At 39.3% G+C, this 7,089-nt stretch overlaps 1 pseudogene; it reads left to right on the forward strand.

Annotated features, from left to right (window-relative positions):
* The first annotated feature begins 1,872 nt into the window (after window positions 1-1,872).
* Window positions 1,873-5,991, forward strand: LOC103081408 (DNA replication complex GINS protein PSF2 pseudogene; annotated as a pseudogene).
* Window positions 5,992-7,089: the final 1,098 nt, after the last annotated feature.

Here is a 7,089-nt window from a genome sequence, read left to right on the forward strand (position 1 = left end):
TGATTGGGTAGAAGGAGCTTCCAACTGCAACACAGTTTCAGAAGTTTCAGCAAGGTTGACGGGGACTCCTCAAGTCAACCCATAAAAGGAGTTCTATATCTCATAGGAAGGGGCTGCCTTAGTACCCCCACTATGTCAGTCATTGGCTGGGAGCAGCCCCCCAGGAAGAATGGTCTCAAGGCAAATATGATGGGGGGGCCAGAGGGGCAGCTGCTAGTGCTGTCAGTCAATTATGCTCCACCAGCTGGAGATCTGATAGTTGTATTTTCATGGCCACCATCATTAGTGTAACTTTGCAACATTTCATTTTAGCTCAAATAAAGAGATTGGCTAAATCACTGACTTCAATCCATTTAAAACATGGGTAATATCAAGGACTTATAATGGAGATTAATTTCTTTCATAAACTTTTAATAAGCACATGCTATAAACAGTTTCTAAGCCAGCTGCCATGGACAGAAAAGCTATTACAACACAATACCAGCCTCAAGGAACTTGCACGTACAGTTGTACATGACAGAAGGAAAAACAGGCAATAGATGTGCATTGCTTGCTAAAACCAAATAAGATATATTTTATCATAACATGGGAATCTTTTAACACGCTTATGATATGTTCACCCAATGAAACATTTAATACAGCACTTGAGTACAAAAAAAAAAAGAAAACTGTTATGGTCAGCCATTTTCCAAAAGCAGGCAGTAAACCAAGTGGTACTGTAAGGAAAAATTAACATCTTCATTTTTAAACTTAGAGCATTTCTGTTAAAATAATTTAACATTTTGCAAATGATACAAAATTTCCTTTTATAATTAATGAGTTATTTTCTTTTAATTAGATATGCTTATAAAAATATATAACCTCACTTTTCGTTTTTTTCATTAATTTCAGCGATGTTTCTGAAAAGCTAGGAATTCCATGATTTCAACTGATAACACCTCACACGTGTAAGAATGAGGATTATGAAAGTTCATTCTTAAGGAAGAAAATCACCCCAAGAATTATTTATTGAATATCTATTCTTTGCCAGATACTTCTCTAGATGTTAGGGATATAGCAGTGAAGAAAACAGGTAAAATTCCTGCCTCAGGAAGCTCACATTCCTGTCAGTGGCGAGGATGGAGAGACAAAATAAACAAGATAGGTGAGATACAACATGATATGGACATATATACACTACCAAACATAAAATAGCTAGTGGGAAGCAGCTGCATAGCACAGGGAGATCAGTTCGGTGCTTTGTGACCTCCTGGAGGGGTGGGATAGGGAGGGTGGGAGGGAGGGAGATGCAAGAGGGAAGAGATATGGGAACATATGTATATGTATAACTGATTCAATCTGTTATAAAGCAGAAACTAACACACCATTGTAAAGCAATTATACCCCAATAAAGATGTTAAAAAAAATAAAATAAAATAAAATAAAATAAAATAAAAACTTAATCTCAAAAAAGAAAATACGACAATATTCTCTGACCTGAAAGGGCAATACTCACTTAGGAGTATGAAGGGGAGGGGTATTTATGCTACTTCTCCAGGAAGACAATGGAGGTAAACAGGAGATAAACATGTAAAAATTTAAAGCAGGAACATACAGAAAGAATGCATTGCTTTCCAGACGATGCAAGCACCGTGACCGGATGGAGGGTCAGGGAAGGTGGGACGGGCCAGAGGCAGGCGCAGGCACAGGCCAGGCCAGATCAGGGAGGACTGAGTTGCCATGCAAGGGGGATCTGACCTTATCCTATAAGCAGCAGGAAAACAATAAAAGATTTTAAGGACGCAAATGAAAAAAAAAGATATAACATGACAGTAATACACCTGCTAAGGAGAAAAAAGAAAGCAGAAAAGGGGAGGGTAGAAATTTAGAGGTATGAAGAGGTAAGTACTAGAAGTTTACATAGGTGGACCAAGAATGAAAACTTTATTGAATTACAGTAATAATAATGAATTATAAAAATTTTATTGATTTTTTTCCAACAAGCATTTGTTTGTAGGTGCCAGGTGATGTGAACACAGAGATGAATAAGACAGTATCACCGCCCTCACATGGCCTTTTAAGTAATGGGAGAAAGAAAATCAACAATCAATGCTACATTCCAAAAAAGCTAAGACATGAGCTAAAATTAAAATATCAAAATACCCATATTTTCAAATTTCTAAATAAGCTGGTGATGAAAATACTGATAGATTTCACTACATAAACAAAAGTTGAAGCCTCCTGATATCAAATAAACCAGCAACTGTGCAGTGTGATCATGCCAGCAGTATAGTTTTATAAATATTCCCCAAAAGCCTCCTAAATAATAAATCAGGAGTGTTAAAGAAGACAAAACAAACAAAACTATGGACAATATCCTCTACAGAACTGGGAACAAGGAATTCCCATGAACTTAGGACAGGCTTGAGTGTGGCCCAAACCCCAAGAGCTGTGTGCCCTGAATAGCATAACAACTATGTGGTTGGAGCACTGAGGAGTGAAAGAGTGATACCCACTTATACCACAAGCCATGGGAACCAAATCTTACTCCAAAATAATCACAACCAAAATGAGATAACCCTATGGAAGCAGGGACTAAAGGATCTGGGAACAACCTAAATGTCCTTACAGGATACAAGTTTCACAGAGAGCAAACAGAGCTTCTGAATGTGAGAAGATCAAACACAGCTTTGTCAGTGTAGGCTCCGGAGACATTCAGAGCAAATACTCATTTTCAGAAGTGAAAAACTTTACTCTCAAGGAACACTATTGGAAATACATGCTAAGGTGAGCGGGTCAGGAACACTGAGTGTAAAAAAGAGAGTGAAGCTTCAGAGAGAGCATAGAGGTGCCCAAAGAATGCTAGTCGTGAAAAGTAGCATAAAGGCAAAATTACAAGGCTGAATCTGACAGGCCTACATGACTCAGGGTTGAAGAATGCAGTTGAAGACAGAAAATATTTCTGATCTACACATATCTATAAAAGACAGAAAAGCAACTACAGAAAGGCCTTTCCTTGAGTATTTCACATAAAAACAGAAAGGAAATTCTCAGTCCAAGGAGCTCTCCACAAGGGCATCTTCCTAATAGCCTAAGAAAATACACAGCTTTGAAACGTGGGGTGCGGGAGCTTACAGGCTATAGTGTTTCAATCTGAAAAATAAATAGACATGGCAACAAACGTGCACACAAAAATGACCCTTCACGGCTGGAGGTTTTTAAAAGGCAAATTGTAAGAAACTTAAAATTGAATGACAGAGAAATATTACCTAATGTTAGGCAGTAATTTTAAATTAAATGTACAAAGAGTTTTAATGACTTGGGAAAATGCACCACAGCTTTAGGCTCTTTCAAATCATCGTGAGACAGTCCTAGAATTTTTATTCTGCTAACCAATTTAATCAATAGAATATTCCACAGCTATCTACTTCATAACCAAAATATCCACTGGGGTATCCTTGAAATAATTTCTCTGTGCCCTTAGAATACAAATTACCTCCACTCCTTCTTTTGCAAGAAGTTAAATTTTTACTTAAATAAGTAATAAATTATATTTCTCTTTGTTAAAAAACACAACAAGGGCTTCCCCGGTGGTGCAGTGGTTGAGAGTCCGCCTGCCAATGCAGGGGACGCAGGTTCATGCCCCGGTCCGGGAAGATCCCACATGCCGCAGAGCAGCTGGGCCCGTGAGCCATGGCCGCTGAGCCTGCGTGTCTGGAGCCTGTGCTGCGCAACGGGAGAGGCCACAAGAGTGAGAGGCCCGCGTACCGCAAAAAAAAAAAAAAAATCCACAACAAAACAAATGAGGCAAACACCTAGTACATGAAGCATAACGTGAAAGCCTCATTTACCACTACCCCAGCCCCTGTTCCTTTTCTCAGAGGAAATCACAGGGCGAATCCTTCTCTTCTACTTTCCACAAATTCATGTAAATGCAAAATACATATACATAGGTATATGTTTTCATATGTTATATATGAGACCTATGTATATACATGTATATAATTATATATACATATGTATATGTGTACACACACACACACACACACACTCACATATACAGGCAAATACCAATCCAATGATGTCTTTACATAAAATTTCTGTCCATTATCAAAGACTTCAGCAATTTATTTCCCATCAACAGTGTTTGCTCACATTCTGGCCAAAAATAGTTCTTATCAATTACTTCAAATTTGTCAAGCTTATGGAAGAAAAGTGTCTTTATTATTTTAATTTGCATTTAGAATTGTAATAATTTTCATATGTTTATCAACCATTTGTGTATCTTCAACAATAAATTGGGACTTCCTTGGTGGCGCAGTGGTTAAGAATCCGCCTGCCAATGCAGGGGACACAGGTTCAAGCCCTAGTCCAGGAAGATCCCACATGCCACGGGGCAACTAAGCCCGTGCGCCACAACTACTGAGCCTGCACTCTACAGCCTGTGAGCCACAACTACTGAGCCCACGTGCCACAACTACTGAAGCCCGTGTGCCTAGAGCCTGTGCTCTGCAACGAGAAGCCACCGCAAGGGGAAGCCTGTGCCCCGCAACAAAGAGTAGCCCCCGCTCGCCACAACTAGAGAAAGCCTGCGAGCAGCAACAAAGACCCAACAAAGCCAAAAATAAATAAATCAATTAATTAATAAAAAATAATGAATTGCCTGTTCATATCCATTATTCACTTTCCTATTTAACTGTTTATCTTTTTCCTTTAGATCCATAGTTGCTCTTTATATTTATGCATATTTATCCATTATCTATTGATGTGTGGCCAACATTTTCTCCTGTTCTTTATTTTTGAGATATTTTAGTAGAAGTCTTAAATTTTTTATTAGATCAAATTTGCCAGTCATTTTTTAAGGCTTTTGGGGTTTGTGATTCTTTAATGAAGAAATTTTACCCGTTATTTAAAAAAATAATAATTGAATTATCTTCTCCTATTCTTTTTATTGTTCATGTACACATGATCTTTTCAACTTCCTGCATATAGTTCCTAAAAAAATATCCACTTTTCTGGATTTTTCCATTTGTTGCCACGCAATTTACCCATCATTTTTAATGTTTTAATCACTTCAATACTGATAACTAAAACAACTCCAATTTCTAATTTTAAATAGATGTATTCCATATTTCACTAAATCAGACTTGCCAAGGTTAAATCTATTTTACTGATTTTTTAAACAGCATCAGCTTTTAGTTTTAGGGATAAAATAACTCTAAAAATAGTTCAGGGTGTGGGTCCTGCACCGTGGCGGGAAAGTGGCGGGAAAGCAGCCACCGCCGCGCCTTTTCCTGGGAGCTGAGGGCAAGTCCCAGGCCTACCACTGGCGCCGCCAAGGACTTGGAGTTTGTGGCTAAGAAGGAGCTGGTCCCCATTATCCCGAACTTCAGCCTGGACAAGATCTACCTCATTGGGGGCGACCTGGAGCCTTTCCGCCCTGTCTCCCCAGTGCAGGTGCCTCTGTGGCGGGCAATCAACCCAAACCAAGAAGGGTCGGCTGCTTCCTCCCGAGTGGACGGACGCAGAAAAGTTGGAGAAGATGAAGGATCATGAAGGAAAGGAAGAAACGTTTCCCCCCAGACCTAGCCCTTACTCCAGGGGAACTTACCAGACTCCTAGTAAATAAGGTTTCGGACAACATCCCGAAAGCAGATGAGATCTGGACACTCGCTAGCCAAGCTCCGGGCGTCTGCCGACAGCTTAGTGAGACAACGGGTGACACGCGCCGAGCTGGATAACTTGACTTTGATGGAGGTCAACACCCCCGGGCTTTCCTCCCACCAGCTCCACTACAAACTCCGCACACACCTGCAACCTTCTGAAGGTGCCCAGTCTCAAGACTTCGAGGGAGAGACAGGTTCGTCCAGGCCCTTGTCTGAGGCAGGAGGCTCCCGGGTGGTGTGTGAGCGCTCAGGACTGGGTAGAGAGACTCACATTTCTGGAGCTCTAGAACCACTTTTGAATGTCTGGGGGAAAAAAAGTGCAGTGAAGCAAGGAACGGCTTTGTAACATTGTTAGAAAGCATTGTTAGAAAGGCTTGTGCTTAGTCCTCGACACGTGCTGTAACTCCACATCTGTATCTAGGAGCCAGCTGGCCTTCCGTGCGGGAAAGAAAAAAAGCTTTGGCAGAACAAGCGGTTTCCACCAGCAGGGCCTTCAGGCTCTTGCTCGCAACTGTCATGCGCAGTTGCGTGGTCCCGGCTGGAAACTGTCATGCGCAGGTGAGTGCTGGGTGACGTCACTTGTTGCTTTCAAAAGATAGGGAGATAGCGGGAGTGCCGATGAGGCCGTGGCATTTTTCTTTTCCCTTTCTGATCCTGATCTCTTGAGCTAAATTTAGAATCTCCTACAGAGGTGGTTCACAAAGAGGAGAGCAGATGAGTGGCTAGCGACGGTTGACCCATGTTTGTCCTCTAAGCCCTGATACACAATGAAGACGGAATAAAAAAAAAATTCAGCAATGCTTCATTAATTCCTGTCTTTAATTTTATTAATTCTTTCATTCTATTTTCTTTAGTTTTATTTTATTATTTTCCTAGCATCTGAATTCATATATTAATTCTTTTTCTTTTCCAGTTTTTCTTATTTTTAAATATACATATGTATTTGATTTATATGGTGTGTTTAAAATTTTATCTCTCTTCTGAATAGATTTTGAGCTTTTTAATAGCAAAATTACGCTGCCAATGACATCTGTGTTTTGATATTTGCACACAGTCTGAGATTTGCCTATTAATAGAAAATTTCAAAGTATTTAAATGTATTTTCATGATTAATATGGTCTTCTTTAATCTGGTTTCATGCTTTTGATTTATTGTGCTTCCTTTACATTATACTTTTTAATTTTTTCCTTTTCATTTTAAAGGTAAACATCCTGTTTTTGTTTAATAACTGTTAGGCTTGCATTTTTAAAATATTAAACTTCAAATATCTTTATTTATGAATATTAGTATTTTAAGGGCCTATCCTGACCTCTTCTATGTATAATGAGAAAATTACCAAACTTTTTTATTCCACTTCTACCCTTCCGTGCTTTCATTTTTTTTAAGAATCAGTACTTAAACCTTGATTACCTTTTTTTTTTTTTTTTTTTTTTCCAGCTCTGCA

This window comes from Lipotes vexillifer, unplaced genomic scaffold (genome assembly GCF_000442215.2).
Source record: "Lipotes vexillifer unplaced genomic scaffold, Lipotes_vexillifer_v1.1 scaffold1018, whole genome shotgun sequence".
NCBI lineage: Eukaryota > Metazoa > Chordata > Mammalia > Artiodactyla > Lipotidae > Lipotes > Lipotes vexillifer.